General features: G+C 41.0%; 1 protein-coding gene and 1 pseudogene across 1 annotated transcript in view; both read left to right on the top strand.

The window, feature by feature from the left end:
- The window catches only part of SCAF8 (SR-related CTD associated factor 8), a 438,319-nt gene that overhangs the window by 265,960 nt on the left and 154,961 nt on the right, over positions 1-17,398 (top strand). The gene's annotated exons all lie outside the window — the stretch shown is intronic.
- Positions 528-2,970, top strand: LOC141258350 (serine/arginine-rich splicing factor 9 pseudogene; annotated as a pseudogene).

The raw sequence follows: 17,398 nt of genomic DNA, 5'->3' as shown, positions 1-17,398 counted from the left end.
CTCTGGGAGAGAGCTAGAGTGGTTGCCAGAGGACAACTGGGCAACCCTAATACAACACTTGACCGACTGGGACCGTGAACACCCACAGGAGGAGGTCAGTTCAGACGTGGAGGAGGGCAGCTCCATGGAGCAACCACAGCCCAGGGCTGTCATCCAGATTTCGGACTATCGACCGACTGGGTTGAGGCGGATGCTGGCTGCGTAAATATCTGGGTGTGCATGTAGCAGAACCCCCCACTCGCCCCAGCACAGATGACAGTGGATAACAGGAGAGAGGGGCCTGCATCTTTACTGTACCGTGACATACCATAGTTCAGTGGAGACACCTATGACATTGGTGAACATTTCTGGTTACTTGAGAACCTCTGCCTGCTGCATGAAGTGTCACTCGGTGACCGGCCCAGATTTTTGAGTGTTAGCCTGACCAGAAAAGCAGGAGAAGCTATTAATAACTTGTCTTCTGGGGATAAAAGATGTTACTATACCGTTTGCAGCTCGTTATTAGAGAGGTATGCTGTCACGCCTGAAACCTACCAGAGGAAGTTTTTGGAGACTGTCAAGCTCGGTGCACACACGCACCAAGAATTTGCCAACACATTACGTATGACTTGCACTTGGTGTATAGAAGGACTGGGGGCTCGGGACGCAGAACATGTCTTGGATATATTCATACTGGAACAATTTATGTCCAAGCTCCCAGGTGACTTAAAAGAATGGGTAGTGGATAGAAAACCACTCAGTCTGGATGAGGCTGCAAGATTGGTTGATGATTGGTCTGCCTATCGACCCAGGCTACGTGGAAGGACAGCCCCAGCGAGTCGGGAACAAGGGCTTACAGGGAGATCAGTGAGACTCATGGACTGGTGAGAGGAGGAACTGCAGGGTTTTCTGAGTTCACAAAGAGGGGTAGGTTTACCAAGCCCCCAAGTACAGCCCGCGTCAGGGCAATGGGGTTTAAGCTGCCATAACTGTGGATGCATGGGATACTTTGTCAGGGAATGCCTGGAACATTCTAGCCCACATCAGGGTACCCAACCATTGAACATTGTGTTGCAATGGGGCTGGAATGCTGGGGGAGACAGGATCCCACTACTCCGATCGGAAGAGGATGAGGCATATGTGGTACAAAGACAACTGTCCCGGACTAGATGGGACACCTCGGTGACCATGAACCGGCATCTGCAGCTAGTCTTGGTAGAGGGCATGGAGACTACCCAAAGAATATTTAGTACCAGACCAATGTATTGTTCCCGACAGCCGTATGGTAGTCACTATAGACAGATGAGAATCTCTGAACATTCGGAGGGCCAAACTACTTTTAGATCGGGAGTCACAGTCATGGAATGGTGGATGTGTTGCTGGGAAACCACCTAAGAGCAGGGTTGCTGTGCTACTGGGCCAATGTTGTAACCTAAAGCCAAGGACCAGTTCTCACTGCGTCAGCCAAGAGGGAACAGAGCGACCTCAACATGTCTACTACCCCCCCGCCAGTAGTGAGTAATGCTCAAAGTACAATGCCTATTACCATGAAGGAACATGACCATCACCCTGGTAAGCCCAAATATTGTCCCCCAGAACACCATTTACCAGGCCACCAATGGGCCATCTACCTAGCTGGGGATCAGCGCTCTGGGGATAGGCGCATTTATGTGGGCAATTTACCGGTTGATGTACGGTAGAAGGAGCTGGAGGAGTTTTTCCATCGGTACGGGCGGATCCATACCATTGAGCTGAAGAATCGCGGGGAGAGCGGCACCGCACCGTTCGCCTTCATTAGCTTCCAGGATCCATGGGATGCGGAGGACGCCGTGTTTGGATGCAAAGGATATGAATTTGGTTCTCGTCAGTTACATGTGGAGTTTCCCAGATCAAACCGGGGATCAGGTTGTAGATATGGAGGAGCCCGTGGGATGATCGGACCCCCATCCGGGCGAACTGGATACAGAGTCCTCGTCTCAGGGCTTCCTCCATCGGGGAGATGGCAGGATCTGAAAGATCATATGAGAGAAGCTGGAGATGTCTATTATGCTGATGTACACAAGGATGGAAGGGGGATTGTGGAGTTTTTAGCAAGGATGGCATGGAATATGCTTTGATGAAACTGGATGATGCAAAGTTTAGTTCTCATGAAGGTGAAACCTCTTACATCCGTGTCCATGCTGAAAAAGTGGGAGAGGAGTGTGAGGAGCTGGATGGACTAAAAACTATTTGACCAATGGACATAGAGCGGGGTCCACGGCTCTAAGGGATGGAGACATTTTCCAGCACAGACCACCAGTTATGCTCGCCAGTTTAAGGTGCAGAGCTCTCTCCTGGAAAGTGTTCAGTCTCAGGAATCAATGTTTCCATTCAGTGACAGGAAGCAGAGGAAGATGTGCAGGCTGTATTTCATGTATATATAACGCCTACATTAGCATTTCTGTCCTACATTTGGTGGAGGCATGTGTGTCTTTGTTCCTCTCAACAGGGGACATCCATAATACACAACCCTGCAGATAGGCTGGAGACTAGGCTTCTGGAACATTCTTCATCCTTTGAGCTACCTGCAGCAAATGTTTAAAGGAGTGGAGTGTTGGTATTTCAGCCCAACCAGAAGACTGATGCCAGTAGAAGTAGACAATAAGCCACATGTTTAATGAGTGAGTTGGTGCGGTGATATTGAGGGACAGTGAGTCCTGGTGCCCATGTATGGATGGACTATGGAGATTGGAGGTCAGTTGCCGGCTGGAGCGGAATAACCATTTTAGGGTGGGCGTATCTGTCGTTTGGATTTAAGGAACTATCCTAAAGACTGTAGTTGCCGACTGGAGATGGCTACACATGCTACGGTCGTGGGATCTGTCATCTAGAGGAGCATAGGCTGTGACTGCAGACTATACTGGCCAGAGATACAAAAGATGTGGACCAATCAAACGTTGGGAGACAGTGAGTATCTTCTGGTATGGGGGCAGTGGAACTACCCCGGGTTGGGATCTTGTGGACTTGGGGACATTGTATTTTGGCCATGTACCCGGAGTTACTGTAAGACCATGGACGGAATGAAAAATAGTTGCATTATTAACCTGCCTAGGTGATTATTACAGCCCACAACCTCAGATCCACACAGACGTACTTGCGGTTTCTTGGTCACCACTTCTCCCTAAAAATATACAATTAAAACATATCAAAATGTTATATATACTCAACACAGATCAGTTGATGTAAAAATATAAATGTTGCAGATCTCAGAAAATGGCAATGCTAATCAAAAACTTTTTTTTACAAACTTCTGATTTATCATCCATGTGTGTTTGGTATCGTCATAATCATACTGTCCTGGAGAATAATGTTTAGAGTAATTTTTATCACTGAATGACTAACCTAAAAAAAACAAAAAAACAATGGCAGAATTGCATTTTTTTTCCTTCAGTTCATCCCTAGGATTTTTTTTCCTCTTTTCCAGGACATAATATGGAAAGTCATTGCTGTCATACAAAACTGAAATTCATTTCTCAAATTATGCTTATGGAAGAGAAAAGGCAAAAAACCAAAGTGCAAAAAACGAAAAATTGCCTTGTAAAAAAAAAAAAAAGTCTAAACAAGTTGAATCAGCGCAGTTAAAAAAAAAAAAAATTTCCAGGTCCTCTATAGTCACTAAATTGGGTCTTCAGGGATTCCTTACTAGACACCCTCCAATAAGCATCTTATAATGATATCAGTATATCAGGAAAATATATGTTCTGTGTAAAAGAGAAAACAAAATAGCAAGAGAACATAGAGAAAAGTGGAATGCGATGGGATAGGGATACTGGAAGTTTTCCTGACTTTTAATCATAGCAAGAATGAAGTATACTGACAGGTTGGCGGTTTTAAAGTAAGAATAATTGGAAATGATAAAAAGCAAGCATTTACTGTAGTTGAGAGGAGGCAGTTGAGGCTGTCTTAATTTGTCATAGTACAATATGTGGAGGTTGTGTGGAAAGATAGCCGATCAAGTCTTCATACACTGGTTGGATTTCTCCTGGGTTTGTGAAATTAGTTTCTTCATTGTCTGGTTCTTCCCATTTCGCCAAGTCAAATCAGTAGACTTCCATTTACGCAGAATAATCTATTTGGCAGCTTGTAAGAGGTGGCAGATAATACAGTGTTTATACAAAGAAGGAGGCATAGGAAATGTAAAGATGTAAAGAGTAGGACCTCTTCAGGGAATTCGGGTAAGGCCACTTCAGTCAACATGAGTATTTTGAGGACAGACTTTCACAGTCTTTGCATTACTTGGCAGCTCCACCATAAATAGGTTCATTTGATGGCAGAAGCACCTTGGCAGCAGCATTTGTCGGGGACAGATGGGATAATGTATGATGAGACACGGACTTAATAATGAAGATAACATTTTTAAGCTAGTCTCCTGTGCCAGTATTGCCATAATTGTAACTGCCTTATGGAAGAAACAGGAACAGCAGGTTCATTGTGTTTCTTTCAATTGTTTGACCGTATTTTACAATAGGGAGAAAGCTGTAGGGAAACAGTTTATAGGTCATAGACATGGAAAGTAAAGGCAAGATGAGAATAGGCACTTGCACTCAAAATACAGTGACGAGCAAAAGGGTAACAGTGTTTTGAACTTTTGACTTTCAGGCTCCATATCTCAGCATCCACTACTGCTTTGAACGTGAGACTACCATAATTTTATAGACAATTATCTTATCTATCTGACTTGCAACTATTTAGCTTATGATTAGTTATGCAGATTCACGTCATGACACTGTATTGTTACTGTTTTGCTCCTAAAAATTAAATTTTTATTATATTGTCAGTATTTTGTATAAATCTAGCTTTGGCTTTGAACGCTGCCTGAGTCCTTCTGGGCATGCTCTCGGTCAGATTCAAGCATGTCTCAACTGAAATCTGATCCCAGGTCTCTTCTACATGTTTCCAAAATTGGTGCATACTGCTCAACTCATTTGGGTATGTTTACAGTTTTTTCTTCAACTCTACCCACAAGTGTTCAATTAGGTTGAGGTCTGGGGACTGTGGAGGCCAATCCAGCACCTCTACTTCATTGTCATTGAACCATTTCTTTGCCAATCTCGACATATGCTTCGGGTCATTGTCCTGCTTGAACACTATGTCGTCCATTTCATACCAATAGTACTCAAGTGTACGAAATAACTTGTCTTTTAGGATACTGACATACAGCTCAGCATTGAGACCGCCATCGATCCTGGTCAAGTATCCAACGCCTTTGGCTGTGAAACAACCCCAGATCATCAGGCTTTCTTCACCGAACTTGACAGTTACTTCAATTTCTCCATCCGTTAGTCTCTTTTTCCGTTGTTTCTTCCAGACAGATTTTCACCCATCAGAGCCTAGTCTATTGACTTTCTTCTTATCGCTTCAATTTACCCTTTTCCAATCTTCTACTGTCCACTTGTCAGAATTCCTGTTGTCCTTCTACAGTTTGACCACTAGTGGCTGCTATTGTTCACCTTAATATTATGCTGTAATTTCACCTCTTACCACTGGAGGCTGCTGTTTTGTCCTGCAATTGCCCTTTACCAAGATAGCAGATTCTGAAACTGTGGAATCCATCTTGTTTCCTGTTTGGGCCTACTTAAAGCTGGATGGATCTCTCACTCATTGCTTGAGTATTGTGTCTAGCTGTTTAGTCTAGCTCAGTCTCCAGCTCCTTAGTCTGAGAACTTTCTTACCTAGACTGTTCCTACTTCTCTACGGATTGTTGCTACAACTCCTACAGCTACTTTCAAGAACTTTCTTGTACTGCCTGCCGTTTCTTGCTCGTGCTCCTCCGACCACTGGATTCCAGCAGTGCTATGCCAGTAGCGTAGCAGGATGCTCAAGCCATCATCATGGAAGTCGCCGAGGGAGAAAAATTGGAGGTGCGTGTAACTAAGATGAACTGTTTGCTTACCAACATCTATGCAGACATGCAAGCACTAAAAACGAAATACACAGCATTTGAAACTCAGGCATCTCATAACGTTCACATTTTTGGACAACCTACACAGGATCTACAGAATATTGTACAAGATCTAAGCAATAAGATTGCACAGCAGTCTGAGCAGATCGTTCATTTACAAAATCAACATATAGCTCCAGACCCTCCACCCACCCCTCCACTCCCACCTTTCAGGTTTGGTGGAGACCGTGACAAATTTCGTGGATTCATCTACCAGTGCAGATTGTACTTTGGTACACACCCTGGTCACTTCCATACTGACAGATCAAAAGTGTTGTGTATCATTATGCTACTGACACATAAAGCTTTAGTCTGGGCCAGCTCCCTTATTGAAACTTATGATGATTGACTTAATGATCTGGAGGCCTTCCTAGCAGCCATGACACAGGTGATTGATGACCCTATTCGTTGTGCAATAGCTTCAGCTACGCTGATGGCTCTATCTTAGTGTAAGCACTCTGTTGCAGAGTATGCCACAGAATTTAGACGGGGGGTGATTGATACTGAATTTAAAAATGCTGCAAATTATCATTTTTTAAGAACGGACTCTCCAGCGCACTCAAAGATTAGCTAGCCCGGGCCGATGTGCCCACAAATTTTGATGACTTTATTCCCCCTTTTATTTGAATAGACACCCAATTATCAGAGAGAAGTTTGGAAAAGTGGAATTCAAATTGGTCCCAGAACAGTAACCGTTATCCACCTGCTTCAACCCCCAGTCCCAGAGACCCATGCAGGTTGATAGCCTATTAAAACATGAAAGTGCTGAGAGAAGAGAATGGAGACTTTGGGAAAATCAGTGTTTTTATTATGGCAAGTCTGACCACTTTCTCATCAATTGTCCCTCTCGACTACGTAAAACAGTGGCGGTGGCAGCGGAATACAACTTTTCCGATGAAGAATCAGTCTTGTCTGAACCAGTACCTCCAGTAAATGCCATCATCCATTCAATTTCCTCTATTGTACCCAACATTAAAAAAGAAAGCAAGAACTCTCATTGCTTCATTCCTTTCAAGTTTGAAGTTGATTCTCAATGGATTTCCACATCTGCCGTGGTTGATTCAAGAGCAAACAGAAATTTTATGGACATCTCTTTCGCAAAGGAACATGGGATAAAAATTCAAAACAGACTTTCATGTATGATTATGGAAACAAAGACATGAACAGTCTATAATTTTAAGGGTAGGTTAATTTTAACATTGAGAGATAGAATATTTAAAAAAAAATCAAGAAAATCACTTTGTATAAATTAGGTAAATTTATTTGCATTTTGCAGTGAGAAATAAGTATTTGATTCCTCTGGCAAGCAACACTTAATACTTGGTGGCAAAACCCTTGTTGGCAAGCGCAGCAGTCAGACGTTTTTTGTAGTTGGTGATAAGGGTTGCGCACATGTCAGGAGGAATTTTGGTCCGTTGCACTTTGCTGATTATCTCTATCTCTAAATCATTCAGATTTTGAGGCTGTTGCTTGGCAACTCGGAGCTTCAACTCCCTCCATAAGTTTTCTATGGGATTAAGGTCTGGAGACTGGCTAGGCCACTCCATGACCTTAATGTGCTTCTTTTTGAGCCACTCCTTTGTTGCCTTGGTTGTATGTTTTGGGTCATTGTCTTGCTGGAAGACCCAGCCACGACTCATTTTTAATGTCCTGGCGGAGAGAAGGAGGTTGTCACTCAGGATTTTACGGTACATGGCTCCATCCATTCTCCCATTGATGCGGTGAAGTAGTCCTGTGCCCTTAGCAGAGATACACTCCCAAAACATAATGTTTCCATCTGCATGCTTGACAGTGGGGATGGTGTTCTTTGGGTCATAGGCAGCATTTCTCTTCCTCCAAACACGGCGAGTTGAGTTAATGCCAAAGAGCTCAGTTTTTGTCTCATCTGACCACAGCACCTTCTCCCAGTAACTCACAGAATCATCCAGATGTTCATTGGCAAATTTCAGACAGCCCTTTCCAGCTTTGTGCAGGTCTATGATCTTGTCCCTGACATCCTTAGAAAGCTCTGCGGTCTTGCCCATGTTGTAGAGGTTAGAGTCTGACTGATTAACTGAGTCTGTGGACAGAAGTCTTTTATACAGGTGACTATGTAAGACAGCTGTCTTTAATGCAGGCAACAAGTTGATTAGGAGCGTCTAACTGGTCTGCAGGAGCCAGAACTCATAATGGTTTGTAGGGGATCAAATACTTATTTCTCACTGCAAAATGCAAATAAATTTATCTAATTTATACAATGGGATTTTCTTGATTTTTTGGGGGATATTCTATCTCTAGAAGTGAAAATTAACCTACCCTTACAATAATAGACTGTTCATGTCTTTGTCAGTGGGAAACTTACAAAAACAGCAAGGGGTCAAATAATTATTTCCTTCACTGTAGTTATGGAACCTAATCACCGTGAGGTCTTATCCTTCTTACTAATCTCATCTTCACATTTTCCAATAATCCTGGGGTTGCCATGGATACAGATTCAAAACCCCACAGTCAATTGGGAAACCAAAGAATTTTAATTTCCATCTGCTGTCCACTCCCCACAGGCTTCGCCAAATGAAGAAGTTGTAAAGGATCCTGAACAATCTTCTAAACTACCATCTATATATAAGGAATTTGCTGATGTACGTGACAAGAAAAATGCCGATAAACTCCCTCCTCATCAGCCATATGATTGTCCAATTGATCTCTTGCCTGGAGCAGCAATACCCTTTGGAAGCATTTACCCACTTGCAGAGCAGGAATTAAAAACACTCAAGGAATACATTGGTGAAAATTTAACTGAAGGGTTTGTTCGTCCATCTTCATCACCAGCAGGTGCGCCTATATTTTTTTTTCAAAAAGAAAGATGGTTTCTTGAGACACTGCATTGATTACAGAGAATTGAATAAAATTACTGTAAAGAATCGTTACCCTCTGCCTTTGATCTCTGAGTTGTGGAACAGAGTTCGTCATGCAGAGTTGTTCACGAAACTAGATCTTCGAGGGGCATATAACTTGTTTCGTATTAGACCAGGTGATGAATGAAAAATGGCATTTAGATGACGTTATGGACACTATGAGTACCTAGCCATGTCGTTTGGACTTTGCAATGCCCCTGCAACGTTTCAGCATTTCATTAATGACATTTTCAGAGACTTACTAAACCAATTTGCAGTCATTTATCTGAATGATATACTAATATTTTCTAATTCTGCAGAAGAACGTCAGAATCATGTGAAAACTGTGCTAGATCGTTAAAGAACCCACCATCTCTATGTTAAGCTGGAGAATGTGAGTTCCATCAAACAGAGATCCAGTGCTTGGGCTATATAATCTCTACTCAAGGATTTCAAATGGACTCTAGCAAGATTCATGCTAACACTGAGTGGCCAATGCCAAAAAAATGTGAAAGAAGTCCAAAGATTTGTGGGCTTTGTCAATTTTTACAGACGTTTCATCAAGAATTTTTCAGGTATAATTGCTCCAATTACTAAATTAACAAAGAAAGGCAAATCATTTGTTTGGTCTCCTCAAGCACAAGATTATTTTTCTTGCCTCAAGACAAAGTTTACCACAGCTCCTATAGTGATTCATCCCAATCCTCAACATTCCTTTATTGTTGATGCTTTATCTAGGATGTTCTCCAAAGATTCTTCTACAGAAGCACCACCACCAACTATTCTGCCTGAGTCCAAGTTCCTGTGGGTGATCCATAACAAAGATTTGCAGGACGATGTACGGGAAGCATACGAAACAGGATCTTCCGCATCCACCAGATGATACTGTATATCTCTTACCTTTCAAAATAAAGTATGAACTCACAATCATAGTATATACAGGTGCATCTTACTCAATTAGAATAACATCAAAAAGTTAATTTCAGTTCTTCAATATACAAAAAGTGAAACTCATATGTTATATAGAGTCACTACAAACAGAGTGATCTATTTCAAGTGTTTATTTCATTGACTGTAAGCCATAATCATCAACATTAACAGAAATAAACACTTGAAATAGTAATGACTCTATATAATATGAGTTTCACTTTTTGTATTGAAGAACTGAAATAAATTATCTTTTTGATGATATTCTAATTTAGTGAGATGCACCTGCATGTTCCAGAAACTATGAGAATAAAAGTATTAAAACTGATCCATGACTCCAAGTTAGCAGGACACAAATTCAAAAAACACAAGAATTTCTGTGTCGCTTCTTTTGATGACCCAGTTGCCAAAAAGATGTTAAAAAATATGTATCTTCCGGTAGCAACTGTGCCATGTACAAAACTCCCCGCACATCACGAAAGGGATTATTGAAGCCTCTGAAAATTCCATCTCGTCCTTGGGGGCTCAATATCTATGGACTTTATTGTTGAAGAGTTGCATTCTAGTAGTGGTGGACAAACTCACCAAAGCCGCACATTTTGTCTCGTGCACTGGTTTGCCTTCTGCTAAAGAGACTGCTAATCTTGTAATTCAGCATACGTTTCGTCTTCATGGCGTTCCATATGAAGTAGTCTCTGATCGTGGAACACAATTTACATAGAGATTCTGGAAGAATTTTTGTGCAGTATTGGACATTGATGTCAGCTTATCTTCTGCATTCCATCCCTAATAATAGTCAGACAACGCACAAACCAAACCTTAGAGCAATATCTCAGATGCTACATTTGTCATCTTCAGGATGACTGGGCTGATTTGCTTCCTATGGCAGAAGTTTCATACAACAATTCTCAAAATGCTTCAACCAAACAAACACCATTCTTCGCAAATTTGGGTTACCATCCAAGTACTCTTCCTAATTTTCCCAGAGAAACGCTTACTCCTGCTGACACTGACAGAATACAATCCCTGCAACAGAATCTGAAAATGCTAAAAGATACTTTAAGAATTGCCCAGGTGAAATATAAGGATGCAGCGGATAAATCTCGCTGACCTTTTCCAAGTATGTGATGAAGTATGGCTTTCCACCAAGAATTTGAAACTCCATATTCCCTCATCAAAAGTGGGCCAAAAATGTATTGATCCTTTCAAAATCACTGGACAAGTTAACTCAGTAGCTTTTCACCTTCAACTGTCCAGAACATTGAAGATACATCCAGTGTTCCATATCTCCTTATTAAAGCCATTTATTACAAATCCTTTTCCAGGGTATCGTCTACTTCCTCCTGATCCTATTGAAGAGGATGGACAACAACATTACACAGTTAAAAAGGTCCTAGACTGCCGAATATTCAAAACAAGTAGCAATACTTAATAAAGTGGCAAGGGTATAACCCTGAAGATAACTCCTGGGAACATGTAAAAAATATCAATGCTCCTCAGCTGCTTAAAGAATTTCACCAAAAATACCCACATAAACCAAGTCAAGCATCGTCCAGAGACCACTGTTAGAAGGGAGAAGTAATGTCAGGATTCCTGTTGTCCTTCAACAGTTTGACCACTAGTGACTGCTATCGTTGATATTATCTTGCAATTTCACCTCTTACCACTAAAGGCTGCTGTTGTGTCCTGCAATTGTCCTTTACCAAGATGGCAGATTCTGAAACTGTAGAATCCATCTTGTTTACTGTTTGGGCCTACTTAAAGCTGGATGGATCTCTCACTCATTGCTTGAGTATTGTGTCTAACTTTTTATAACCCATTTTCAGCCAACAGTAAATTGTTCTACTTGAATTGCTGCAAAAAAGTGTTAAGGCACTAAACTACCTATATATATAGTTTGGCTATATAATTATTTGACAATAATAAACCTATTCACAATAAATACAGCTAAAAAAAATCTTTATTGAAAATACTTGCTGAAAATCTTTTTATATAAAAAGGCACAGTGAGCAAACACTTAAGGCGACAATAACAGCAGGAGATGTAATGTTTTATATATATCAAAAAAATACACACTTACAATGGCAACTGTATGAAATTACACAAAATCATAGGGGATGCAGGTAAAGCTAGAATAAATATAATTTGCACCAGATGATCACTGTATAAAGATACATAAGAGACTGCCATAAGAGGAAAATAACTATAGAATCATGAATATACCCGTAGTCATCTCCTCCTGCTGGAATGGTGCCAGGTCCCAACACGTGTTTCGGCGTATAGCCTTCGTCAGGGGGCACAATCATATAGTTACGATTAAGATAATATATACAATATATATAATATATACATATATTACCTTAATCATGACTCTATGATTGTGCCCATTGATTATTAATCATTCATAAATAAGCCCTTTGCCATTGTTAAAACCGCTCTCTTTTATTATTTCCCTCATGTTCCAATCATTTAGCGTTCTCTGGTCTGTGCGGATGTGCATCTTTAACCTGCAGGTCCTTTGTCCTCATCGCATCTTTATCCAAGCCTGGACTGGGTCACGTGCCCGGATCCCGATCATGTGTTCAGTCACCAGGTCGGTTTCTCTCTCGTGTCACCCGGCCTGCCCCCTTTTAATCATGCGACTGGGGAAGGGGCGGATGGGCTTATTAGGTGTTACATGTGCCCTATATGACCAGAAATACGCCTCTAAACATGGCGGTTTTTCATTGGCCCACATTTGTATTTAATGTGCCTCCTGCTGGTCTGATGCCACGCCCCCTGATGAAGGCTACCTCTTGAAGCTCATCAAGAGAATGCCAAGAGTGTGCAAAGCAGTCATCAAAGCAAAAGGTGGCTACTGTGAAGAACCTAGAATATAAGACATATTTTCAGTTGTTTCACACTTTTTTGTTAAGTATATAATTCCACATGTGTTAATTCATAGTTTTGATGCCTTCAGTGTGAATGTACAATTTTCAAAGTCATGAAAATACAGAAAAATCTTTAAATGAGAAGGTGTGTCCAAACTTTTGGTCTGTACTGTATATATAAAATATTACATCTCCTCCTGCTGTTATTGTCGCTTTAAGTGTTTGTTCACTGTACCTTTTTATATTAAAAGATTTTTTGTAAGTATTTTTAATAAAGACATTTTTTTTAGCTATATTTATTGTGAATACGTTTATTATTGTCTAGCTGTTGATTCCAGTCTCCAGCTCTTTATTCTGAGAACTATATTACCCAGACTGTTCCTACTTATCTACGGATTGTTGCTACAACTCCTACTTGTGAGAACTTTCTTCTACTGCCTGCCTTTTCTTGCTCGTGCTCCTCCGGCCACTGTATTCCAGCAGTAAACACCAGTAGCGTAACACCTCTTTTCTTGCAAACTTGAGCCGACGCTTCTTATGACAGTATTGCAGTCGAGGCTTCTTCGCCATCTTTCGAGCCACCATTCCAGACTTTTGTAACGTGCGCCGCACAGTGCTTGCATTAACATCTGTGATCTCACTATTACAAAGCATACGAGACAAACACTTCCGTGTTTGTAGAACTAGAACTGATAGACCTTGTGATCAGCTGACTTGTTGACGCCAATATTTTCCCTGGACGACCACTTTTTGGCTTTTGACTGGATGGACGGACTTCATTTCGTATGAGACCACTATTGATGAGCTGCATGATGCTGTTTCTCTTTTCTTGGGAAATCTTCATGGCTTCTCCTCGAACCAGTGACCTTTCGCTTTGGAATCAACCTAATAACACACTGAGCTATTAGGGAATGTAATGTGAGAACATATGTATTTTGTAGTATACAGGAAGAAAAGATTTGTCCACCACCAGGATCAAAACAGTAACAATGCAATGACGTGATAAGAATCTGCATAACTAATCAAATGCTAAATAGTTGCAAGTCAAATTTATGTATGAGATAGCCAAGATGATTGTCCATAAAACGATGGTAGTCTCACGTTCGAAGCAGTAGTGGATGGTGAGATATGGAGGCTGAAAGTCAATAGTTCAAAACATTGTTACCCTTTTGCTCGTTATTGTATTTGAGCTTATGATGAAAGGGAGCATTGAGTAATAATGCTTAAACTGGTTTTATTCTAAAGAGAGACATGTAAATGGCATTTATACAAAAAAAAAGAGCTCACACACTTTTAGTATAAAGTTAATGCACAGGTGCACATTAAAAACGTATGGTATTTAGTTAAAAGAATTCTGTTAAGGAAATGAAAAAGCCATCCAACAACGACAAGGTGTACCTTAAGTTTGGATGGTCTGTAACTCTAATGACTCACCTCTCAATCTGTCGACACAGACCTCATGGAACCTGGGGTAAAGACAGGATCCAGGCTTGGCTATTATAGCCCATCTCTCTCCCAGATCACGTGAGGTCTGTTTGGACACATTAAGAGGTGAGTCATTAGAGTTAGGGACCATCCAAAATTAAGTTACACCTTGTCATGGTCGGATGGCTTTTTCATTTTTTAACAAAAAATGTTAACTAAGAACCTTACATTTTTTACTTGTGTAGTAATATTAGAATTCATATATTCATTAGTCGCAGTGTGCTGACATACAGTGTATGTAGATTTATGTAGATGGTATATGTTCCGGGAAGATTGAGGTTAGGAAGTAGACTTTTTAAAGGCCTGTTTATTTATATTCTTTTGTCATGATTAACTGCAACTTTGTGGGTTGAACAAGGAAAGGTGGAATTTAGTGGGCATAGTGTATATAACCTAACTGCTATGCACCTATATAACTATATAATGCTTACTTGTATCTTCTTACCATAATAAAGATGGATTTAATATTTTCCTTTGCTGTGAATCTCAAATATCATTCCATTGGTATTAATATGTTAGCCACATAATTGTAGTCAGCAATACTGGAAAATAAGAGACATGTTGAAGTATTTTAGTCATTTCAAAATAAATACTGCTAAAGTGTGCCATTAAGATTGTTATGTAGGTAGATTAAACTTGTAGTTATAAACTGGCTTAGATTTCTTAGATTTCAGGGAAAGGCAAAGAACAAAATAGAATGTGAATAATAAAATTAGCTTTTATTATTTGATATCAAAACCATAATATTTGTGAAAATAAGTATGTTTTTGCACTATGTCCTGGCAATTCCTGCAGTTTGTAGTGATGTTTGCACAGTGCTACGCAATGTTGATTACACTTGCGGATTTGAGGACTGTCCCTGACATTAGAGTGTTAGTCATGAATCCCTGTATATATATTGACAAAATACAAAAACTATTGTAAACAAAAAAAAATGTATGACTTTAACATGGTGACTAATTTAAAGGGAATCTGTCACCCCCTGGAACCTACCAGACCGCTAATATGGGCATGCAGGGTACAGAAATGTTAAGCTATACTTACCTGTATGCCCCATATTAGCGGTCTTGTGGCTGTGAAATTGCTTTTTATAAAATCCTTATTCCTAGGCTTGGTGTCCGGGGAACGCCAAGAAATGCCCGCCTATATGCTTAATTTAAATATTCCCTCCTCCCCTGCACGTCACAGGGCCCTGTGACGTGCAGCGAGAGCAGCACATTCGTAATGCGCCGATAGCGTAAGACACATTTTTTTTTTCACCCTGCCCTATTTCACTGATCTGCTCTAGTGCGCAGGCGCCAAGAGTCTCTGTGACTTCCGCTCCAGTGACCTCCGGCGTGTACAACAAGAAGATTTGGTCCCCACTTCCTCCCGGATAGCAGGATGCCAGGAGGAAGTGAAGACCAAACCTCATTGTTGTGCACCCCGGAGGTCACTGGAGCAGAAGTCACAGTGACTCCCAGCGCCTGCGCACTAGAGCAGATCAGTAAAATAGGGCAGGGTGAAAAAAAAATGCGCCTTACGCTATAGGCACATTACGCATGCGCGGGATGTGCAGCCCTAGACTGCATGTCACAGGGCCCTGTGATGTGCAGAGTAGGGCAGGGGAGGGGGGGAGATTTAAATTAAGCATATAGGCGGGCATATCTTGGCATCCCCCGGACACCAAGCCTAGGAAAAAGGATTTTATAAAAAGCAATTTCACAGCCACAAGACCGCTAATATGGGACATACAGATAAGTATAGATCACATTTCTATCACCTGTATGTCCATATTGGTGGTCTGATAGGTCCCAAGGGGTGACAGATTCCCTTTAATGGGTTATAATTGATTCCCTTACCAAAGGTTATTTTATGTAGATATCAGCCTAGTAAAATCACTATAAAGTGAATTATTACCTCTTTGAAATAATACAATATGCTTTAACCACCATGAGGAATATCTCCTAGTATAATCAAAAGCGCTACCAATTATTACACTATCTTTCAGCGTAGAACAATCTATTCCTTTCCTTTGTATGAACTGTCACAATGTATGATTTTTTTTCTCAGCTGTAATCAGAGACCATGTGTATTGTAACATTGTCTTATTGGAGGGTTGCCCAATGGCTATCACACCTGTCAATCATGGAACTGTGTGACCGGAAGACTCCGCCCCTAGAAGAAGCCAGTAACACTGGCGAAATGCGCGTTAGGTCTATCCTGTCCGGATATACAGTTAGGGAAATACACAGGGATACTTGACTAACACTCTAATGTCAGGGACAGTCAACAAATCCACAAGTGTAATGCAAAGTGCAAACATCACTGCAAACTGCAAGAATTGCCAGGACATAGTGCAAAAACGGGAATTGGATGTTTCTCCCCCAGCAGTTCGCCCCCAGCAATTCGCCCCCGGGTACATTTCGCCCCCGCACATTTCGTCCCCAGCATTTGGCCCCTAGGATGTTTTGCCCCCGCACATCTCACCCCCGCACATATTGCCCCCAGTTCGCCCCCGTCCGGGGGCGAATCTTCCTGGGGATGAATCTTCCTGGGGGCGAAATGATAGGGGCGAAATGTGCGGGGGCGAAATGTACCTGGGGGTGAACAGATGGGGGTGAACTGCTGGGGGCAAATTGCTGGGGGCGAAATTTCCTATAACCGCAAAAACATACCTATTTTCACAAATATTATGGTTTTGAAATCAAATAATAAATGATAATTTTATTATTCATATTCTATTTTCTTCTTTGCCTTTCCCTGAAATATAAGAAATCTAATCCAGCTCATAACTACAAGTTTCATTTACCTATTATAGTGAACTTATGAAAATGATACCTTCTGTGTGTCATTATATATAATGTGATAGTCAATCAATATAATTTAAAGGGGATATTGGCTACTGTCCCTAGGGGCAGGCCGTAATTTATCTGCCACCTTTTGTGAGGACTTAGTGGAATATTATAACCGCCCATACAATAACTCCTATTATGCCATGTGCGGATATTGCCAGTACATAGTGCAAAAAACTTACCTGTTTTAACTTTTACACAAATATTATACTTTTAATATCAAATAATAAAGGATATTTGTATTCACATTCTATTCCCTTCTTTTGCTTTTCCTGAAATATACTATTTCTCCAATGGTGTACACTAATGTGAATTAGATTTAAATTAGTGGGGTTTTCATACTGAGAATGTGTATGGCTCAGATTTCTGACTAAATTTATGTCCGTTTTCTGGTGTATATTATATTAAATTTGTCCTGGATGTTGACTACACTCCATGTTGCTCGTAGGT

This window comes from Phyllobates terribilis, unplaced genomic scaffold (assembly GCF_046119375.1).
Source record: "Phyllobates terribilis strain yellow unplaced genomic scaffold, ASM4611937v1 Scaffold_3__8_contigs__length_932513732, whole genome shotgun sequence".
Classification (NCBI taxonomy): domain Eukaryota; kingdom Metazoa; phylum Chordata; class Amphibia; order Anura; family Dendrobatidae; genus Phyllobates; species Phyllobates terribilis.
This window is presented reverse-complemented; position numbering and strand designations above follow the sequence as displayed.